The 23,652-nt window shown below is 38.7% G+C and overlaps 1 protein-coding gene across 1 annotated transcript in view; it reads right to left on the bottom strand.

Annotated features, from left to right (window-relative positions):
• The window catches only part of SEMA6D (semaphorin 6D), an 86,512-nt gene extending 63,511 nt beyond the window's left edge, over positions 1-23,001 (bottom strand). Inside the window, exon 1 of the mRNA XM_072148236.1 lies at positions 22,949-23,001. The gene's annotated coding sequence lies outside the window, so the exon portion shown is untranslated. The remainder of the gene's footprint in view (positions 1-22,948) is intronic.
• Between the last annotated feature and the right edge of the window lie 651 nt (positions 23,002-23,652).

Here is a 23,652-nt window from a genome sequence, read left to right as displayed (position 1 = left end):
GGCACTTCATGGTAAATAAGTTGATTTAGCTTGTCGTTTTGGCGCTCGGTCTCCAAAAGGTTCGCCATCACTGGGATAGGGGAATAAGCAGCTCCCAATAATCTCTGGTGGTAACTTATTTCCTACGAGACCACAAGTATCAGGCAACTAAATTTCAGCCTTCTTCTCTCTATATCTGCCTCTGAATAACCATTCACACTTAAAGGGTTTCTCCCTTGAAGCAATTTAGGCCAATCAGATCTAAATAGGAAGGTTCATTAGTGATGGGACCCCCACAGATCATTAGAACGGGGGTCTGAGGGTCCGATCACCTTGACCCTAACTGATCAGCAAGTTAGGCTCTATCCGGAGGATAGGGCCTAACTTGCTTTGTGAGAAAACACTTTTAATGGACAAACTTCAGTGCAATTGACCAAATTGAGCTAATATGTATGGCCATCTTTTACAGAAAATTATAAGGCTATTATATGGCTAGTTTGTTAATAAGATTTCTTTTTTGTAGAAGTTACTTTGCCAAAAGGCACCAAGATTGACTGGCCTATGGCATAGCAAACAGGTTTGTTCCTTTTGGCTCATCATGCTGAAATTATAGCTGCATTGTTCCAGTGACTCAAATGCCTTTGCTAAACCTTCAGCTGTATCAACATATATCAGTAAGAACCATCAGACTCTGTAAGCTTTGATCTTTGAACATTGCTTCTGTGTATACTTAACAAAAATATATATTATAATAATTCATGTGATTTTGTACACGGTGCATCCAATGTTCTGCACAAAGACTTATCAATATTTTAGATTGCCAAATACATCTTAGGTTTAACACATTTTTTATTAAAGATTTCATTTATTTCACAGATGAATGGATAATAGTTGAGCCATTCAGATCTGAATAGGAAGGATCCTTAGTGCTCTTAATTTTGGAAAACAGATGTGTCTGTCCAGTTTAGTTCTCTGGTTTACAGTTGTTTGTACTAACTATGAGTCAGATTTCAACACATAAAACATGATGATTCAATTTTAAGATTCTTTTGCCATATTTTGGGACATTTTAAGATCACATTTTTTTACAGTAGCTCAGTTAGTAGGCATAGCCTTGCGGTAAAAGGAATGTGACTTAAATGCTACAAGCAGTGTACATGGCATCAAAATTTGTGTGTGAAATTCTGGCCCAAGGTAGGCCAAATAATATGTGATATAAACTTAGACTAGACAGTCTAAACATATACTAGAATTAGCTAATATAATATAGAATTTGCAACTGTATTGAACCCGCAACACTTTCTGAATACTCCTATTTACTTTGTCTACATAAGAGAATGTGTTGCATAACTTGTAATAAACTAAAATTTCTTGTTTTTTTCCGGCAAGATGATCGCCGTACACTAGAACTATCACAAATTCTTGAAAGCCAGTGATGGACATTAGCAGGTATCAGTCTCAGGATGGAATCCTATTCATCACACCTGTTCATTTTATCTCTTTGTTATTGCCCTGTCATAACAATTGTTAAGAAAATCTACCAGTCGAATATAACTTCCCATACAGTAACATAAGAACATCCTGCTATTTATAGAAGAAACTTTCAGTACTAGCAGTACCAAATATATTAGCTTAAATGTCCACCTAAAATATCCCTTTTCATTTAAACTAATTACAGATGTCTAAAAAAAAAGCAACGTTATTACTTCCTAACAATAGTGGAATTGTCATTTGGCTGACAGGCAGGGTTTATGAGATCTTACATAAATGGAGCAATTATGAGGAGGAGAATCACTTACAGGAGACACTACTCAAGACAATGGGGTTCATTTACTAAGTGTCCGAACCCCGTACTTTCAGACTACGTGCGGGATTTAACATTTCAAATTGTGTTGCAAGACACGCACTTACAAGTATCGAGAAGAAGAAGGTGAACTCCGGCGGACCTCTCCGGGGAAGCGACGGATGCAGGGTGCACGTGAATCGTGCCAGACTTCATCTTGGTCGGACCGTCCAGATCAGGGATCCGACAGGACTGGGTAAGTAAATTTGCCCCAATATCTCAACCAGCAGTATCCTTGTGTATGTGGGTTGTATCTGTGGTGCAACTTAGCACAGTCTTCATGTCTTTGGTGCATGGAAATGGTCACCTTGTTGTAAATAGTGACCTGTTGTTCTACTTATCAGTGGTGGTTCCAGTGAGTTGGCCATTAGGAGTCCACCATTGTAATAGCTCCTTACAATTTTTAAGCATTATTTTGTTAACTTTGATAGAAGGGATGGAAAACTGAACTGATTTGTTTTTATTGGATTAGTTACGGCTCCTATACCCATGAGATAGGATAGACAAGATCTTGACTACCCACTTTCAAATTATTCTCAGCCTAAAATAAATGTGTAGTCATTTGAGAAAGCCAATTCCGGAATTAGTAAATCTGCCCCAATATGCATAGTCATGTCTTAAGCAGGAAAAACTTTTCTATAGCACCCTTCTTTTAACATCCAATTTCAGTATGTGACTTTACCGTTTGGTTACCAGCTTGGTTACATACAAACATATAGATGAGTGAAAATGAGAAGTCATGCTAGACAACAAATGTCAGCTTGAACAAACTTGAAATCAAATGGTCACTATGGGTAGTAAATGTCTGCTCATCACTTCCCAGGGCCACCCACTGATTTTTTTCCCTCTGGAAAATAGCATGAAATAACAAACTGGAAGAAAATCCAATCTTAGCTGTTTTCTTAAGAAAATAATGAAAAAACAAAACACACGCAGAACACAGGAAATATAAATAGAAGAAACAGTCCATGAAAAGATACATTAATGGGCAGCTTTGTCATGGGAGAATTTGTTGAGATCAGTCATCCAACTAAAACCTCAGGAACATGTTTATTCAGATCTTCCTTGGTTTTCCATGTCACCTGATCTGCCCAGTCCAGGGAGATTGTGGTTGGTCACTCTTTGATTTTTTAAATAAGGCATAGATAACAACAGCAAGAATAAAATAGATAGTATAGTAAGCTGGCACTGCCAGCTGGGCAGCGGAATGAATGTTATTATCCCACAGCCCTATGGGATCTTTATCTGCTCCTGCTTGTAAAAGGGGTAATCTAATATGAGGGAATTGCTCATAATTGCACATATTTGCTTGTTTCCATGGAAATCTAGAATTGTTAAGTTGCACATCCACACATTTGGAAATCTCAGACAGTTGTATAAGAGCTGTAACAGTAGCAATAGCAGATAACTACCAGCACATATAAATGTTCTGATATGAAATAGATTTTATTAATGTGGTGACAGTCATTTGTGCTACTGTAATTGGTTGCAGACAGTTGTGGTTTATTCTTGTCATTATCACTGATATCCGGCAGCAAATTTGTAGCTCTTCATTCGACAACAGGATATATAATTTTCATAAACTTAGACTGAACCATTTCTCCTGAAATATTCCATGTATAATTATAATAATATTTAATTACATAGCCCCAACAAATTCCGTAGCGCAGATTCTGGGAAACATATACAAATAAAAAAAGACATTACAGAGTACTGGTGGTCCCCTACTTACAGACCACCCCTAGTTAAAGACAGACCCCTCTGCCCAGTATGACCTCTGGTGAAGATCTCTGGATGTAACTATCAGCTGTAAGGTGTCTCTAATGAATCTTTATTTATAATCCTTGGTCCCATTACAGCGAAAAATGTTGAAAATCCAATTGTCACTGGGGAAAAAAAAATTATGTCTGGAGCTACAATAATAAAATATACAGTTCCGACTTACATACAAATTCAACCTAAGAACAAACCTGAAGAACCTATCTTGTACATAACCTGGGGACTGCCTGTAATAACATTTATATGAAACAATAGGAATAAGGGCCCTGATTGCAAGATCTTACAGTCTATGAATGTTTGTAAGTTATCTAGTGCTCAACAAATGGCCAATTCCTACCATACAAAGGGGGTCATTTATCTTTGTTTTTCTTCCTTTTTTTTTCTGTCTTTTTTGAGACATTTTTTGGCGCATTGCAAAGAAAAAGTGAGATTGATAAATTACCAAAGAAGCAAACGGAAAAAAGACATACAAAAACTAGCCAAAACAAACAGAGATAAGATAAATGACTCCCAATGACTCCAAATATTTTATGAATTTACATAGGCTCCTATAAATTGCTGATAACATGCCCCCCCTCATTGTACTCTAAAGTTTAATAAACTTCATTTCCTGTTTTTTACTTTCTACCTCTCCTGCCCCCATGTCATACCTATTTTCTTGAGGCATGTAAAATATTAGTGTTGCACCGCCATCTATTATATAAACTGTATTTGCAACTGTGTCATTTTTTTTTGTTATATTTTGAATAAATTGAAAGAAGTTATATCGATATATGCACAGGGGGGGGGGGGTGTCCCTAAACAATGGGGTGTGAATAAGGGTCGCAATACTAACATTAAAGGGCTTCTTTGGGTTTGTGGAATTTTATATATGTATATATATCCCTGTGAGGAATAAAAATAATCAAGAGTGATGCTCCCCCTCTAAGGCGCTCCTGTTATGGCCTCTGTTTACATACAGCAGCGATGCACCCAGTTGCTCACCCGCTACAGCAGTAGTTTCAGGCTGTAGTGGGTGTGAGCACTGCGGACCTCTGGTTACAAACCAAGGTGGTCAGTGTTGGGTGATGATGGGTTGCGCCGTGTTGAACAGTTCATTATCATTTCTGTATCCCCTGGGACCATGTATGTAAATCGACCTAATCCCAGACAACCCCTTTAAATTCTAAACATTGCTAAATATAAATAGGAAACAATGGAAACTCCAGAAGACCAAGGATCCTGCTAAAAATCGAAGTGATTTGCCAATGGTAAATCGGTGGAATACGAGTGCTATACTAGTCAATTATATAGAAATATATCACCACCACAGTATTTAGCAGTTACACACTTCTGTGTCATTGTAAGAAACATTTTTCCTTCAGGTATGTGTTACAAGATCTGTGTCATTTGATGGCATTTGCTGATTAAACTATAAGAAATGACATTTAGCAGGAAATGAATAAAGAACAAAACTGAAGTGTAATGGTCTATGAGGAGACCTTGTCATTGATAACTTAAGGTTTAGCATTGCTGTAGTGTGACACTTCTCAAAAGAAGAACTTGGCCTTCGATACAGAAGACACTCTGTGCCTCATCTCCTTCCTTCTCCCGGGGCTGAAATATGAGACATTTCCAATAAAGAGCAGCAAGCAGCACACTGCTATCCTGTGCAGATGTGTCCTTTACAGCCAGGCAGAGCCACAATGCAAGGGGGTGATCATTAAACAATCAGCCCGCTGCGTCTCTCTGATTGTTCAGCCATTTGTTACCTCCCTTGGAATAATCAATCGCTTTTAGCATAAGTGAACAGCCACTGATTAGAATGGAGATTTGCTCTTTTTTAAATAAAAAGCAGATGAATAAAGCTTGAACATTAAACCTAATGCTTGCCCTATAACCCCAACGGTAGAGTGATGGAAGTGATACATGCTAGTTGCAACCCAACCTTTATACCTAATATGTTTATCCAGGTACATACTAAATCCTGTAATAAATACTATAAGGTGGTTGCAATTCAGCGATTCATTTTTTAATTACAAATAACATATATTTTACCAAGTTTTTGTCTTTCAGCAGAGAGTGGAGCACTTTTACTAAAGGCTTTGCGTCACACTTTTGTTGGACTTTGCACGTTTTTCTAGGTTAAAATGGCTTGCAGCTGCGCAGCTGTGTTTGTGTCGCAACTACACTATTTTTCTGATGTTATACAATAAAAACACTTAAAGGACATCTACCACCACATTTAGGGGTGGTAGACTGTCCCCAAACGGATGCTTGTTACCTTAGGGGTGATGGGGACTCCTGCTAGCGTGCTGCGGACCATCTTCTATAGTGAAATATTGACTTATAAAATTTATGCAAATGAGATGGAGGTGCTCACTGCTCGGATGTTATCTTTGATAACGAAATATTAACTTTGTAAAACAGCCGGAGGTGCTCAGGCTGACAGTGCCCAAGCGCCACTCAGCTTCCCAGGCATTTAATTAATGCACTGCCCATGCTGCAAGCTTCCTCCTGCTCCTGGACGTAGAATTAGGATCTGTCCGGTGACGCCAGCCGTGGTGTGTAGAGAGCCGGGCATGTGGTCTCCTAGTTCCCTTGCCTGTAGCAGGAGGAAGCTTGCGGCGGGGACGTACATAAATTAAAAGCCTGAGCGGCTCTAGCTGTTATACAAAGTTAATATTTAGTTATTAAAGATGCCAGAAAACTTGCTAACAACAGAACCAATCCATCCCCTAGATGGAACAAGCAACCCAATCAGGACACTCTACCCATCAGATTACGTCTCTAAGTCTCTGACTTAAGGACACCCGACTTACAGATGATCCCTCTTTACAGATGGACCTCTCTGCCCACTGTGACCTCTGGGCTCTGGTGATTATATATATATATATATAATTTTAAAGCATTTATAAACTGCAAAAGCTGACAGCCAGAACACTGTACTGTACTCTGGCAGAACCTAATAAAGGGCTTAACATGGCAGGCCCGGGGCCCTTCATTCGGCACTCACCTCCAACCCTGATTGCAATTTGTGACCTTTGGCTTTTTCTAATCTCTTAAATGCTGCTGTTATTACAGAATTTTGTCTTCAAAAAATGGCAAAAAAGGTATATCCAATGATTTGGATATTTTTTTTTTAAATGTATATGTTTACAGAAGTCAATTGTCATGTATATGGAAGGGTTAATGAGAACCCTCACTGATCAGGCTTTATTTTACTTTTTGTTCAGAACTATAGGCACTATGCTTGTTCCCATCATTTCCTGAAAACATAAGGAAGAAGAGGAAAATGACATGTTGGTTTAGTTAATGTTGATCCCCTGTGATGCATCACAAATGACTTGGCCGGTTTAAGTTGTTTGTCAAGCAGGTGTGTTAGAGGAAGCATGGTATGCAAATTACAATTGTCTTCTCTCCAGATTAAGTGGAATAGATTAATTCAGACGGTTTAGATGCCAAAAGTCTAGATACTAGTTGTTGGACCAAAAAACAAACTATTCACATGTCAGGGTCATCCAATCAATAGTTATACTGTGGATATTTTTTCAAGTATACTGGAAATGCATTTTACATTCTAAGGCCCCCTGGAGTTTGGTCTGTGGAATTGGGACTGTGTGCTGGTCAGATCCCATGGACCGAGCACATTGCACTAGACTGGAGTCCTTGCATCATATATCTGTATGATTCAAGGACTCCCACTGTGCCCAGTCTTTGGGATCTGACCAGCACACGGGTCTGATTCCATGGAATGAACGAGTTTGTGTGCCGGCAGCTGAAGTTAGTATGAATAACATAATGTATGCATGACCACTGACTTTCTTTCAGCAACATAGCGTTGTTTTATGGATATGTTATCTCAGACCCAGCTCATTCTTTCCCTCTAATTATTCTTATCTCTGTTTTTTTGAAGCCCTCTTGAAAAACATAGCCTGAAGCCAGAGATTCAAGGCAACCCCATGTGTTTTTCCTAGACCTGTCTAGATCTCCGGTATTATGTTTCATGCTTCTGAATTATAATATGTGTTGTAAACATTGGGCACAATGTCTGACTGCATTGTTTCTACAAGCTCATGTTACTATTGCATTATCTTATAGAAATTTTTATGCATCCAAATGAGGTCAAAATAGATGTAACATAGAGCATGAACATTTATATACAGGCCGTCCCCGGGTTACATACAAGAACGGTTCTGTAGCTTTGTTCTTAAGTTGAATTTGTATGTAAGTCGGAACTGTATACTTTATAATTGTAGCTCCAAGCGAAATGTTTTGGGTCTGTATGTTGGATTGTCTTAAGAACCAGGATTAGTAATAAAGCTTCTTTGCAGAGACCTTTTGATAACTGTTACAGCTGATCATTGTAGCCCAAGGCTAAATTACAGTAAATTACCAATATCCAGAGGTCCGTTTGTAACTAGGGGTCGTCTGTAAGTCAGGTGTTCTTAAGTAGGGGACTGCATGTACATGGTATTTGGTATAGAGTTAAATCATTTAAAGAGAACCTACCACCACAAATCTACCTATAAAGGTAGATCGGGTGGTAGGTGGATGTAAGGGACGTGAGGATAGCTCTTTTTAGAGCTAATCCTCACGTCCCCGCTAACTTTTGGGAAACTTTATTGACCTAATATGTAAATTTCGTTATGCGGTTACTGGGGCGTGGAGTAGCCGGCACGAGGCTACACAGCGCGACTACTCCACGCCCCAGTGGCCACATTACTCCTACATTAACCCTACCCTGTTGTGTGCGGTGCGCAGCTCCTCGTAGCTGCGCGCCCTCGTCCGACAAGCCGGCTACTGCGCATGCGCAGTAGCTCCGGCCTCGGAGCTGGGACTGCTCAGCCGGCGTTCTAGGCATGCGCAGAACGCCATCATGACGGACGAGGGTGCGCAGCTACGAGGAGCAGCGCCGCACGCAACAGGGTAGGAGGAGTAATGTGGCTACTGGGGCGTGGAGTAGCCGCGCTGTGTAGCCTTGTGCCGGCTACTCCATGCCCCAGTAGCCGCATAACGAAATTTACATATCAGGTCAATAAAGTTTCCCAAAAGTTAGCGGGGACGTGAGGATTAGCTCTAAAAAGAGCTATCCTCACGTCCCTTACATCCACCTACCACCCGATCTACCTTTATAGGTAGATTCGTGGTGGTAGGTTCCCTTTAAATGCAATGAAATTCAGATGGGTCACCCAAATTACATTGAAAAGTGCAAACGGGATGGATTTTCTTATAGGTGATGATCTGATTGCCGAGTATGGAGGAATCAAACATAAAGGGAAGTTTTCCCATTATTTGTTTTCACCCCATTATTTATCTGAATATACATCATGATTAAAAGATCTGTCCCCAGATTCTCCATCACTAAACTACAAGCCTCCCTTAATGAAGCATATGAAATATCCTTTCTAGAATGCCCACTTTTATCTAAATTCTTACCCAATTACTAATAAAAAGTCATGTGAAGATGAGCTGAGAAGAATCATATTTTGCTTGAGATAATTCAAGTTTGGAGGCCGCAGGGGAATGTCACTTTAGCCTAGAAACATGCTTTTGCAGTCATATTAAAGATAAGAATCTTAACTTTCTGATTGCATTAGCTTGTGGTTGTGTGAGCTACAGAAGCAGGCGTAGGGGCTCATTTACTAAGGGTTGCATGCACACTTTTGTCGGATTGCGCACCGTTTTTGGGGCTAAAACGGCTTGCACAGGTATGTAACAAGTGTGTGCACTGGGATTGTGGTGCAGGTGATCCTTTTTTGGCGCAGCGGCGCTGGCTTACATGTGACACAATTTAGGGGGACTGATTCAGACTGAGCGCAGGATTTAACTTTTAAATTGTGTTGCAAGCCCAAGCACTTACATGCACCACTAAAATGATGGTGAACGCTGCACAATCTTAGTGAATCGTGGCAGAGTGCATTATCGTTGGACAATGCACTTTCAGGGAACTCGCTGGCCCGGGTAAGTAAATGTGCTCCATAGAGTCAGGTAAATACTTAGTTGGAAATGCAAGCTTCCGATTTCTTTAACTGGCTATATCTCAGGTTCTCTATACCTCACGACCACAATCCTGAAAGAGGAGATTCTTATCTTTAATATTACAGCAAAAGCATCTTTCTAGGTACGGGGTACAAAAGATATTGGATATAGTCTCTGCCCCTGCAACTTTTTAATTTGACTTACTGCAGGCCAAATATGATTCTTCTTATCTCATTTGCATATTACTTTTTTTTTTAGGTGAACCGGTGAGATTTTACAAAAAAAGAGGGAATGCTAGAAAGGACATTTCTTACCCTACCTGCTGGGGCTAGTAAAAACTGCTGACAGATTCCCTTTAAATATTCTGTTCTACTAGGATACTTTTTGAAGGAACTACAAAATCTGTAAATATATTAAATGACACATAGAATGCAAATGAGGTTTCATTGGCAAGGTACAAACTTCTATATGTGTAACTATCTGGGAAGCAGGCATAACAGCTGCTTTGGGACCCTTAAAATAAGGGGTCCATTTCCACTCCAACATACGGTGCCTTTCGTGATATTCATAGATGTAGATATATAAGCAGCATGGAAAATGTAACTTGTCTTTAACTTTTACACCCAAAGTTTTACTACCCAGCCCTATGCCTTATGCTGGGCTTTGTACACCAGCCATTCTTTGCATTAGTACTGCCTGTTGTTACTTTTTCACTTTGACATAACTGTCCCTGATCTGTGGCATTACTATTAACTTTATTCTATTGTTGTGACATTACTGTGTGCACTATAACAGCACTGTAAGTATTTCAGTAAGCATCTCTGTACTATGACATACAACATGTTCCCTGTGTATGAGGCATATTTCTTATGCCTTTGCAACCACTCATATTTGTGCCACATTTTTAATCTGTGAATACAGAAGAATGTCAAACTATAAAAATATCTTTTGTCTGTACACCATATGCTGATGTTTGCAACAGATTTAGCAATGGTTATAGGACATTTTTAAGAGCCAAAAATGATTGTGATCTAAATGAACACAGAACAAAAACATGTGAACGCCATTATAAATAATGTACTAGTACAACCTGCTACAGGGTTTTTTTCTGCATTGTTTACTCAAATAGCTTAAAATAGCTTTATTTTACTATAGCAATTTTACTTTTAGCAATTTACACAGGTATTTTTTTATAACCTATCGCACATAAAAAGTCCACATGACAGTGATGGATATTTGTTTTTTTTATTTAATTTAATTTACTTCTTATTATTTTATTATCTCTTTATTATTTTCTAACTTATAGCAGTTTCTAAAAACTGCAAGTGCCTAGTCCCCTTAGTAATAATCAAGGCCTGGGATATAAGCAGGCTGTAGGGCATTGTTCTCTTTTTTTCCAAAGGGGGAATCACATCTGAGAATTTGGTAAAATCATTATAACAGTTATGCTTTAAATGGGTTGGCCAGTTTTAGGAAATAATGGATATGGTTGGTAAAATGGAAAATTATACAATTTTCCAATATACTTACTGTATCAATTACTAACTGTTTTTTAAATCTCTTCTTGCCAGTATTCAACAGGAAACTTTATTTGTTACTTTGTGCGTTTAAAAACTGTTACATGATCATGTGAGGTCACACAGATTCATGGCTTGTTAATATTACAGAGAGTAATCAGAGCTGTGTGATATAATAAGCCATGCACCTGTGTGACATCACATGACCATGGAACAGTTTTCTTACACAGCAAGTTAAGAAATTCACGGCAGCAGAAAGAAATCTGGAAAACCAGGAGGAATTGATACAGAAAGTACATGGGAAAATAGTGTAACTTATCATTGAACAACCTATATCAATTATATCAATTATTTTCTGAAAGTGGACAACCCCTTTAAAGGGGTTTTCCCACGAACACAAGTTAGGCCCTATCCAGAGGATAGGGCTTAACTTGCTGATCAGTGGGGGTATCAGTCATGAGACCCCCACAGATCACTAAAATGAGGGGTTCGATGGGGTCCCACGTACCTCTGTGCTCAGCGATCTCTGTCAGCTCTGTCATCACTGAGACCCTCGCTGATCTTATGGATAGGGCCTAACTTGTATTCGTAGGAAAACCCCTTTAAGCCCACTGCACACAAATATGCACTGTGCTCACTCTGTGGGATCTGACCAGCGCAAGTGTCCATTTCCGAGGACCAAGCACGTTCTTGTGCAGTGTGCTTTATGGAGAGTACAGGCACCTAGGAGGAGTCTATCTCCCCCAAAATATAGTTTTCAGTAGGGATTTCTGGCACATATTGTTACTAACTAGAGGCGTAGAATGCTAGTGCAGTGTACAACAAGCAGTGTTCATCTTATAATATTTGTAACATATTCCACAATAGTTGTATCTGAAGGTAAACTTCCATGTATTATGAAAATTGTCAAATTTAATTTCTTTTAATAAAATAATCAGAATTTTCATTGCATATTTGCAATAAGTATAAAATAAAAGTTGCTCATCATGCAGTGAGTTGTGGATTGTCACAAGGCTAATGTGAGCTACAAGATAAATGCTCTTCTTTTAATAGCATATTGGCTTATGTAACCGTTGTCTGCAGTGGATTCAATTTATTCTGACAGCAGAGTCTAATTCTCTTTTTCACTGACTGGTATAATATGGTTACAATATTTGCTGGCTTCTGGAGGGATCTGCTGTGTTGTTCTGTGAACCACAGAGATAAAGTAAATACATAGGAAGTAATTTCTTCTCCGCTTTAACTCTCCACCGGTGGATCTGGAATGTGAATTTCTGGTAGGGGAAACCTACTCTCATTCCATGGCTGCAAATGACGGTGCTTTCTCATTAAGCATGCAACATCTCGGATTGCCACATTTTGTTTTACATTCTTATATACAAGAAAGAATAGTATTCCTTCACTGAGCCCTGAACTTTGCAATTGAAACGCAATTTCACTGAGGGCGGACAGCTGAAATGTACCATCTTTGTAAAGAATGGATGTTTCCCAAACTAATTCTGTTTCTTTCAGTAGATTCCAGGAAGCAAGATTGATCTCACTAAACACATAGCAATCATACTACCGAGAAAATCAAGAGGGCAATGACTTTAGCGCCATATGGCCAAAGGGAATTTGAGGCTAAACATAAGAGTCCATTCTGAAATTTAATATCGTATACCATATTACTTTACTAGTATCAAGGCTTTCTTGCTATTTCATTCCATCTGCTTCCACCTTCTTTATAATTCCTTTTTGAGAAAGTATTTTTTCCTATCAAGCAATTGTTCACAATCATGAATGCTCATCTATGACAGTCTGCAAATACAAATCCAGTATAAAACTGACTTTTATAATGTCCCCATTGGCTTCAGCTTGAATGTAGCCAGTCATGGAATTATGAACCAAGATACCAGAGGATGGAGGAAGCTAAATTTGCATTGTAGAATCGGAAAACACAGGCTGACAAGGTTCCTTTTTTGTTTAGTATTAGATATTGGATGAGCCGTTGCTTCAATCAATACATTGCAAAAGCATGTCAGCTCCATCTATATTACAATGTCAGTTCCTTGTCAGTGATGCTGCTGAACCTTAATTTATGTTCCCTCATTTGCATGATGATCTTAATCACCTTTCAAATTACCCTACAGTGACTAGTTCATGTTGACTTCATGTTTATCATTGCACTAGTAATATTTCTATGTCTTACACCACACCTTACACCTCCGTTTAACAAGTACTGTACAGTTACTCATCACTCTGCTAATGACCTACAGCCATTATCCTCCCTTATCACCATCTGTCCATCAGCTTTCAAAGTCCTTTTCATGCTGCACCTATTTTATGGAATGTACTAAGTCTGACAGTCAGATTAACCTCTAACCTTCAAAGGTCCAGGCGTGTGCTGAAAACACATATCAACTGTGGGGGGAGGGTTGGTAATTGTAGAAGATGGACATGAGATAAAATCTGTCTTCACCAACTCCACCAAAAACATACCTATTCAGGAGTAGATGGATAAAAATCAAACCTGTCTAATGCCACTTTCCTCATGTCTAAAAGGTGACTCTAATCAATTGTAATTTTTAAGTTTTCTAGACAACTTCTGCTGGAAAATCTGCTCAAAATGTTATCAGCAATGTTGAATTATGTTGCCCAGTATATGACCATTTCTTGCCAATGAGGTGGAAGAAACTTAAAGCAGATATTGCCATGAGAAAAGAGGATTTTCACCCGAATGTGCACATACAGTATTAAAAAAGAAAACAACAACAAATATGCTATTTATATTTCTTTCTTAACCCCTTAAGGACGCAGCCATTTTGTAGCTTAAGGCTCAGTCCCATTTTTTGGATTCTGACCTGCGTCTCTTTATATGGTTATAACTTTTGAACACTGTTACTTATCAAAGCGATTCTGAGATAGTTTTTTCCCCACATGTTGTACTTCATTTTAGTGGTAAATTTTGGCTAATAAGTTTTGCGTTTATTTACAAAAAAAAGAAAAAAATGATGAATTTTTAGAAAAATTTGCCATTTTTGAAATTCTAAATCACCACGTTTTCAGGCAGATAGATTTACCACCTAAATAACTTGCCGAATAACATTTCCCATTTGTCTACTTTACATTTTCATAATTTTGAAATGTTTGGATAATTTATTTTGACGTCACGCGGCCTACAAATAGAATAGCGATTTTCCATATTTTCAGAATTGACTGTTTTGACTGTTTGAAATAAAATTTTACATATTTAGCATTAAACCCCCCCCCCATATAACCAGCCCATTTTCAAATCTACTCCCCTCAAGCTATCAGAAACAGCATTTACAAAGATTGTTAACCCCTTGAGATCTTCATAGTAATTGAATCAAAATGGCGGTGAAATTTAGAATGGTCAAATTTTGTTGGTTAAACATTCATTTAGCCCTAAAATTTACACATTTCCAAAAGATAAAAAGAGAAAACCCACCATAAAATTTGTTCTACAATTTCTCCTGAGTGCAGCGACCCCCCACATGTGGACATTACTTGTGTTATGGGAGCACAGCGAGGCGCAGAAGGGAAGGAGCACCCTGCAGCTGCCAGGATTTTAGTTTTCTTGTTACCCCCTTTTGAAGGCTATAAAATTTTCGCTTTTCCGGTATTGGGGCCATGTGACAGCATTTTTTTTGCGGGATGAGATGCTTTTTCCAGTGCTACCATTTTGGGGTTGGTATCACCTATTGTTGAAAATTTAGGAACTTTTTTTGAGGGCAGGAGTAGAAAAGCATCAATTCTGTACTGGATTTTTTTACTTTTTTTTTTCGTGTTCACCGTATAGCCTAATAATCATGTTATCTTTATTCTATGGGTTGATACGATTACGGGGATACCAGACATTAATATCTTTTCTTATGTTTTACTAAATTTGCCAAATAAAACCCTAATGTGGGGAAAAATTTATCATTTTTGCATCGCCGTCTTCCAAGTGGCATAACATTGTTACGTTTTTGGCTACAGAGCTGGTTGATGGCTTGTTTTTTGTGGGACATGTTGTACTTTGCAACAGTATCTTTCTAGAGTACATATGTTTTATTGATCACTTTTTATTGCATTTTTAGTGGGATATAATAGGTAAAAATCATAATTTTTTTTACATTTTTTTTTTTACGGCGTTCATCATATGGGTTCAATAGTTATTTAGTTTTAGTCTATGGATTGTTACGGATGCGGTGATACTATATATGTGGGGTTTGTGTTATGATTTAGACTTTTTTGAGCGTTATATGTCTCTTTATATGTTTTGGGGCTTATGGGCATTTTTAGTGATTTATAAAGTTATTTTTTATTATAAAACATTTTTTTTTACATTTTTACTTGATCCACCATGGGACATGAACAAGCAATCATCCGATTGCTTGTTCATGATAATACTCTGCAATACTAATGTATTGCAGGGTATTAGCAGTGTCAGCCTATGCAGATGCATAGGCTGACACTTTGCCTTTAACATCTTAAAGGCACTGACTTCAGACTTTTCTGGGGTCCCGATTGGACCCCAGAGGTGCCATAGCAGCAATCGGCGCCCCCGAAAACGGCGCAGGGGGGGGGCAGATCGTGGGGTAAAGACCCCCGGAAGGCATGTTAAATGCCGCGGACACGTTGAACGCAGCATTTACCGGGTTAAACATCCGCGATTGGAGCCCACTCCGACCGCGGGTGTTAGCCGGTGATGTCAGAAGTAGATTACCGCTGACATCCTGCGACCCCCCCCCATGCCGGTTCGGCTCCTGTGCAGAGCTGAAGCGGCATCGTCTCTGCGCAGTAGCTGTACAGCGCTGAGCGCTATACTCGCAGGACTCAGCGCAGTGCAGCTACGGCGCAGAGCGATAAGGGGTTAATGTCTCAGTATCTCCACATTTACCACTGTATTTATTTGTATACGTCAGGGCATGAAACTGTATGGAGTGTCGGACAGTTGGCCTTTTATTCCACTACATTGTTCAGTTTGTGGAATAACTACCGTATTTACTTGATTATAGACTCGAGTAGAAGCCTAGGGTTGGAAATGCATTGATCACAACCTCCCCAAGTAATGAATCGTCCAGCAGCCTTCCCTCACTAACAAAATGCCCAGCAACCTCCCCTAGTAAGGATATGTCCCATGCAGCCTCCCCCAGTAATGATATGTAATATGCATATTAAAATTCCCGTTATTTTATCCTCTTTAAACTCTGTTGAAGCACAGAAACAGACATTTTATGTTACTGATGAAGAGCCCAGTATGGGCTTGAAACACTTTTTTTTTAATAGCATATTATTTAAATAAATAAAGAAGAATTAGAAGAACAGTATCAACTCGATTTGTGCAGTGCTTTGAAAGAGAGAGAAATATCATACACATTTTTAAAAAAATATATAATGCCATTGTCATTTCTATTAACAGTCAATCTATGGCTCCTAGTTGTTTTTTTTTTTAGATCAAATACATTTGCTAATTTTCTCCACATATAGCTAAATTATTGTTTCAGTTAATTACAATTCAGTAGATAACTAAATATAGAAGTGGCCACAAAGTACACCAATTACTAAAGTCATACCATATAAATATAACAAGCTAATATATTTATTACTGTCTTAATAATTTCCTTGATTGTTTCTATTTCCGAAACACAGGCTCGGCAACAGGACTATTATGATCAATTACACGTTCCTGCAAACAAACAATTATTGTCAGCTTCCTGCTTCTGCACATTTTTAGCTCTTATGTCTGGTATGGATTGCATTTATTAAGAAAAGGCAAGTAAAATTTATCAACCATCACTAATGTAATATAAACAAACAAATCTTTATGTTAATCATCTGCTTCTATTTAGTAGAAATTATACTAATTTAGAAGAATTACACACCAACAAAAAAAAAAAACTTACTACTCTATGTTGAAATGGGAAAACCAAATAATCCAACTGGCACAAACTAAAAAGTTTAATTCTACCCTTTCTCACATTTTAAAAAATTAGACATTTTATGTCATTGAGCAAAGTTTTCAGAAATTTACCGTATATACCCGAGTATAAGAAGGGTTTTGCAGCACAATTTTTGTGATGAAAAGGCACCACTCGACTTATATTATTTGAGTACCGTATATTCCGGCGTATAAGACGACCTGGTGTATAAGACGACCCCCCTACTTTCCTGTTAAAATATAGAGTTTAAGATATATTCGCCGTATAAGACTACCCCTTTTCCAACGCATACAAAACACCGGTAAAAATTAAAAAAAAAACAGATTTGAATTTAACATGGTCCTTTTTTTAATTTAAATTCTTATGACATGCAGGTATATAGCAGGAAAACTGTCGCTCATAAACATAAGGCATACAACAACAACATTACCATCGGTATGCATAAAAACATTGAACACCTCCTCACCAGTAGCCATAATTAATGTCCCCCCCTCACCAGTATCCATAATTAATGTCCCCCCCTCACCAGTAGCCATAATTAATGTCCCCACCCCCAGCAGTAGCTATAATCAATGTCCCCACCCCCAGCAGTAGCCGTGATTAATGTCCCCCCTAGCAGTAGCCATAATCAATGTCCCCCCCACCAGTAGCCGTGATTAATGTCCCCCATAGGTAATATCCCCCCCCCCAATAGCCATTTCCTAACTTTCACCTATGCCCCCCCCCCAAATAGAACAAGGGCCCCATAGATTTAAGCAAAATGAGAAATAAAACTTACCTAGTTATTCCGCTCCTCTTCACGCCCTCTCTCTCTTCTAAAGATCGGCGCAGGCGACGGCTGATGACGCGTCTGCCAGGTCAGGTGCCGGGTCATAGACCTCAGCAGACCCGGCGCAGGCAGGCGCGTCATTAAGCCTGTGCCAGCGTCGATGGATGAGGTGGGTGGGAAGGTGGGTGGGAAGGTGGGTGGGATGGGGGCGGATCGGGGGCCATTCAAATTTTAAATTGTGACAGCTCCGGGCCCTCCTGATCCAGCGCACGGACCAGATGCAGAACAGTCCGTGCGCTGTAAGGGAAAGGCCCGCGGCTGTCACAATTCAAAACATCTGCCCGCTGTGCTGCGCCGCGTTATCAGTGCAGCACAGGGGTCAGGTGCGGGCCTTGGTACCGCGATCGGTACGCCACTGTTTGAGGCTGCCGGCAGCTTTGCCGGCAGCCAACGCTGTGAAAACGCCCGCGATCGGTGCTAGCACCAATCGCAGGTGTTACCGGTAAGCCTTTGCTGCAATATGCAGCAAAGACTTACCGGCTATGGAGAGGGCTCAGCCCGTGAGCCCTCTCCATGCAGCGCAACCCGACCGCCGCCGTATAAGACGATTACCGGCGTATAAGACGACCCCAGAGAAGACAGAAGATTTTTCTGTCTTCAAAAGTCGTCTTATACGCCGGAATATACGGTATATAAATAAATGTAATATTTAAAAATATTTAATAATTCTTCCCCCTCAGCTTCCTGTGTAACAGCGAAGAAAGAGACAAGTCCATGGACTCTACCCGTGCACACACTATGATGAGACAGTGTAGCCGCCTGATGACATCATAGTGTGTGCAGGCAAGGCATATGGAACCATCTCTACCTGATCTGCTGCACAAGAAGCTTAGAGGGAAGAGGGGCTGGCGTAAGAGCCAAAGGTAAGTACTAAGTCTATTTATTTTATACAACAATGGGCGGCTGCTGCTGCTTCCCAGTTTTTTTCCCAGTAAAGTTAGGTGCCTTAGCTTATATTTAGATCATACTTCACTTATACAAAACTATACTGGTGATATTGGCTTCATTGATATCTCAGCATAAATCTGATTATATGTGTTTAAATTTAAATTTTATTTAATTGAAGCCCAAGTGCTCCAGGGAGCATCAACAGAGTCCTTTCAAGCTCTAGTTATTACACATCCCCACTTTTCCTCTGCCTCCCTGCTCCCTCTGATCTCTCCCCCGCCCACTACGTTCCAAAATCTGCAGCATATCGTGATCAGCAATCATGCTGCTAGGAACAACAATCCAGATTCCACTGTGGTTGATATTACGGTAGTTGCTGAAAAAATTATTGAAAATAGTAATGTTTTGAGTCTACGTACTGTAGCTCTAAAGTTTGGCATTTGTCAACATTTTTTGGGGGAACAATCTACTAATAAATTTATTCTTTTAGCAAGACATGGTCAAGTTTTGAGCTTAGCGGAAACCATATTACTTGTTTCTCCCTTCTTCCTCATATTTGCCATAAATGGATCTCTTAAGCAGAAGCAACAAAACAATACAATATCATTATATTAATATTTCTTTACAAACACTAGAAGTGCAATTAAAATATTTTACAATCTACAGACTGAACTTGTTCTGCAGAAGACTAAATTTACAAATAATAAGATACATAGATATTTGCACTATATTTTCCAAAAGACATACATTCTTATTAGAGTAAAATATGCTTACATAGGTGCACGAAGCACAGCTGCACACCCCTATTCTTCTCCATGTTTGTTGATGCAGGTGAATTTATGAATGTGACTTTTTGTACTGATGTTATTGAACTGTCATGAAGCACTGGACAGGTGTCCCAAGCAACATAGATGTTACATGAGACATGAGACACATTACTTCAATGTTGGTGGATGATGCTGATAGTCTAATATACTTTAAAGGCTACCAAAGATCCAATAGTATGTTTAAAGGAAATCTGATATGTTGAATTCAACCTACATGAGCTTCTCATTGTGTGGAAATAAACAGCCATGTGATGTCCCCGACAGCAGCTTGTTTCTCAACTTAACAAACAGACTTGGCTGAGCAAAGCAATTTTCTGTATCTAGACCTATATTGCTGGTAAAATATGTTAAGTATAGTATCCAATGAACATGCACTTTCTTTGTCAGAGCCGTGCCCCTTTATGTTTACAGAGGCAATGAAACTCAACTCTGACAACTTCCAGGTGGGCGTGACAGACCACCAAGAAGTTGCCAGAGCTGAGCTTCTTTGCCCTGGTAAACATACAGGGGCACAGCTCTGACAGACTGCGGCGAGGGACACTGGGAGTGTCAGAGGAGGTAAGTATTTGATTTCTTTTTTTAAAAGCCCTCCCTAGCCCAGCTCTAAATTTTTATAACTCGAATAACCCCTTTAAGAAGACATGACTTTAGTTAAACATCCATTCACTTGTGCTTCTTGGGCTAGCAAAGCTCAGTTTTCTTCAGTTCTTTGTGGGGGTCAAAAATTAACATAAACTCGTCTGCTGTGCTTTAGGATTAACTTTGTTGTTTTGTTAGCTGACTATAGAAATTCGTGTAACTAAAAATCTGTAAAGACCCTTGGTGTAAGTTCCTGAACCAGGAACCAGGTTCTGATAGAAAGCAAGTTATCAAAAAATATATTTCTACAATAATTCCCAGAACTTGCATTCCTGTTTCATAATATATAAAGTATATTTGCATTCCCTCAAGTTTGACTGAAGAAATGTCTGTGAGTAAGAGTCCTTCAACTTCTTGCCACTTATGCAAGACTCTCCAACAAATACAGCTTGTTGTTTGACAGAGAATACCAATGCGTCTAGACAAAACTATCCTTAACAATTAATGCAATTCTTTTCCCACCTCCACTAAAGTGAATATTTTGTGTATAATAGCTCTTTGGGTTTCTTGCGAAGATTAGAAAAATGATTACTTTTGTCTGTGTGTGGCTTATTGAGATGTTAAAGATTACATCAAACTTATTATTTTGTAAAGCCAACTATTACAGCAAGCCATTCAATTTCATCATTTAATCCTCCAAGTGGAATCTATTTTTCCTTTTAGTGAAAAGAATGGTCTGATGAATGGTATGTGCTTTATTTTGTGAGGACTTTAGAATACCAATCTGAAATATAGCTATTAACTGAAGGCAATTACAAGTTCTGCAAAGTTATTTTCTTCCCCGCTTGCTTGTTAAGTGATATTAATTCCGCCTTTATGTAAAGTAAGACATTTTACATTACCCAACTTTCCAAATATCACTGACAGTAACCTGTTTGGATCAACACTCCTAAAATATTCTGAAATGAAGTCTTTTTCCTCTTTAATGATGTGAAACAGAACTTATAGGATTAGTAACATTTATAAGAGAAAGCCTCTCAAGTGCAAAAAGTTTAATTTCTAAATATAACAATTTCTCACTGGGATCATGAAACTCAGTGTGCCAGAACAGTTTACTTTAGGTCCCTAATGCAAATGCTAAAACCTCACGCATACAGCCGTAATGCTGCTATATACTGAAGTCTGTACTGCCAGGAGCAGGATCGGATGCCATCTCGACAATGAAGCCATTTTTAAAAGTTTTCAACTCCTGTATGGAATTTTATGCTTGCTGGGAGAATATTCCTTAATAGGTCCTGTTCTGACATTCCTAATTTCATAGGGGGCCCTAAATTTCTATGTAAATTAGATTACACTAGCCAAGGAGGTGGTAACCAATGTTGGACTGGAGTGTGTAGGGTGCACCAGTTACATTTTTTCATAGGGCTCGTCACTGTATAGTTATTACCTGATTTCCATTCGCAAATTCTTAAAACATAGCTGACCCATAGCTTGCCTTCTACCCTTTGGCATTGGCTGTTATGGTCCTAGGAGCCCTGTCTATAACCTGGTGACTGGTCTTTACCTTTAACTTAGGCCCTCTCATATCTGTGAGCCAGGAATACATGTCTATAAAGTAGCAGGACTCAGGCAGTAGAAAGTTCAACATCTGTTGCAAATATAAACTATATGTAACTTATATAAAATCCTCAATTTTCAGTCATTTGCAGAAAATTCCATATCATGTGCAATAAGCGGAATCTTTTCACAGGACTATCACAGATGGTATATTTCCATATGCGATCTTATTAATATTTGAAGAAAGGTGACATCCTTCAAAATATTCTTCTTGCCTACTTATAAGCCTGCTCCTACTTCATGCCAATTTGACCATTCTTGTACTTTACTTGGTACAAATTGTCCTACCCACACCAACTTCAATGTAAATTATACCCAAGTTACACAATAATACCATAAAGCAGTATCTTATGGTGACAGAAAGAATGCCAACAGCTCTATAATAAGGAACCATAGCCCCTTCCTTGCACATTTTTATTTTCTTCAAAAGTCTTTATTAATAGATTCTGCCATAGAGTTCCAGTAATTCCCATTTTACGCAACATCTTTAATGTCTTTTTTTATTTTAAAAAAAAGTCCTTTAGGACTCCCCTTTAGCGGGGAGCACTGAATATTTAATTCCCAGAATAAATAGTATTGCTAGAAACATCAAAATATTTTACACAACTTCTAAAACTTGTTACAATTTCATCATTTCATGGAACATCATAAGAATAGGAAATGCTGAAAGTTCCTTTATCATGATGTAAAGTTGACATATCAATAGCTTCAAAGATTGAACTGTTAAAATTGAATCATTTTAACATTTGCTACATCCCATGTCATTTCATGAACGGCTGGCATTGTGCTCTGGGTCAGTTGGAGTCAGGCAAAGTTTCTGGAGCTTCTCTGTACCAAACGGGGGAACCATGAGGGGCATTAAAATATCAGAGACATTATTTCAGTGAGTTGCATCCATCATGAGTGGAATACTAGAAGATGTGTCTAGCACGACATGGAATATCTTTTTCATCTAATAGCCGTTCCTCTTGTCACTTGTTTTAAAAATAGTTCTTGAATAAGTGTCTGATGCTGACTGGTCTTGTCTTCACATTGTACAGCAGTGCGTTGATGCCCAAAATAGAAGGGTCTTGAAATGAGTCTTAAATTTCCATGATATCTCAGTGAGATTTATTCTAATTAACGTGTTAGACATATAGATAGGCAGCAGGGTGTCTGACTTTTCTGCCAGTATTTTTGCATTTAAAAATATAAGTTTTACTTACCCAATACTTGCAAGTGTAGTGTTGAAGACTACTAAAATTTAGTAGATGTAGACCTGGGGAGTAAATAATAGAGTGTGTTACTCTTCCATTTGGTAGACAAGTAGGCATTTAGGTAATTACTGTCTTCATCTACATTTCTATACATGCATTTTAGTTTTGGTACATTTAAGTTTTAGATTTATTAAAATAGGTAATTATTAAGTCTAGTTTGGGCATTGGGGAATCTACTGAACTTGTTTTGTAAAGGAAAGTAAAGGTGTCCAGTTTTAATCATTGGAGTCATTGCCATATCAATTACACTTTAGGCTAAAGTACCATGTTAGTTTGCAGATTTATTATGATCATAAAGTTAGCTCATTGATTAAAGAGTTACAAGCGTTTATTCAGTTGAAGAATCTTACAAAAAATGTTCATTTATTGGTATATGGGTATTAAGATACAATAAAGTGGTTGGGGGGGGGGGGGCAGGATATTAGGGAATTTACCAATACACACCTATTAGTACTCCTGCTCTGATTTCTTCATATGTAAAGTGAAGCCTCCTGTGTTTTACCTAATCAGCCAGACATCCCTGTCCATAAATTGGCTGCAGGTGATCTCTATATGTCCATAAACAATTTCCCTGCCAGGACCTTAATCTTATATTCATGAATATTGTCATAAGGTCCTGGCAAGGCTATTGTTCAAGATCACATCACCTCCAT

This window comes from Engystomops pustulosus, chromosome 4, assembly GCF_040894005.1.
Source record: "Engystomops pustulosus chromosome 4, aEngPut4.maternal, whole genome shotgun sequence".
Taxonomy (NCBI): domain Eukaryota; kingdom Metazoa; phylum Chordata; class Amphibia; order Anura; family Leptodactylidae; genus Engystomops; species Engystomops pustulosus.
This window is presented reverse-complemented; position numbering and strand designations above follow the sequence as displayed.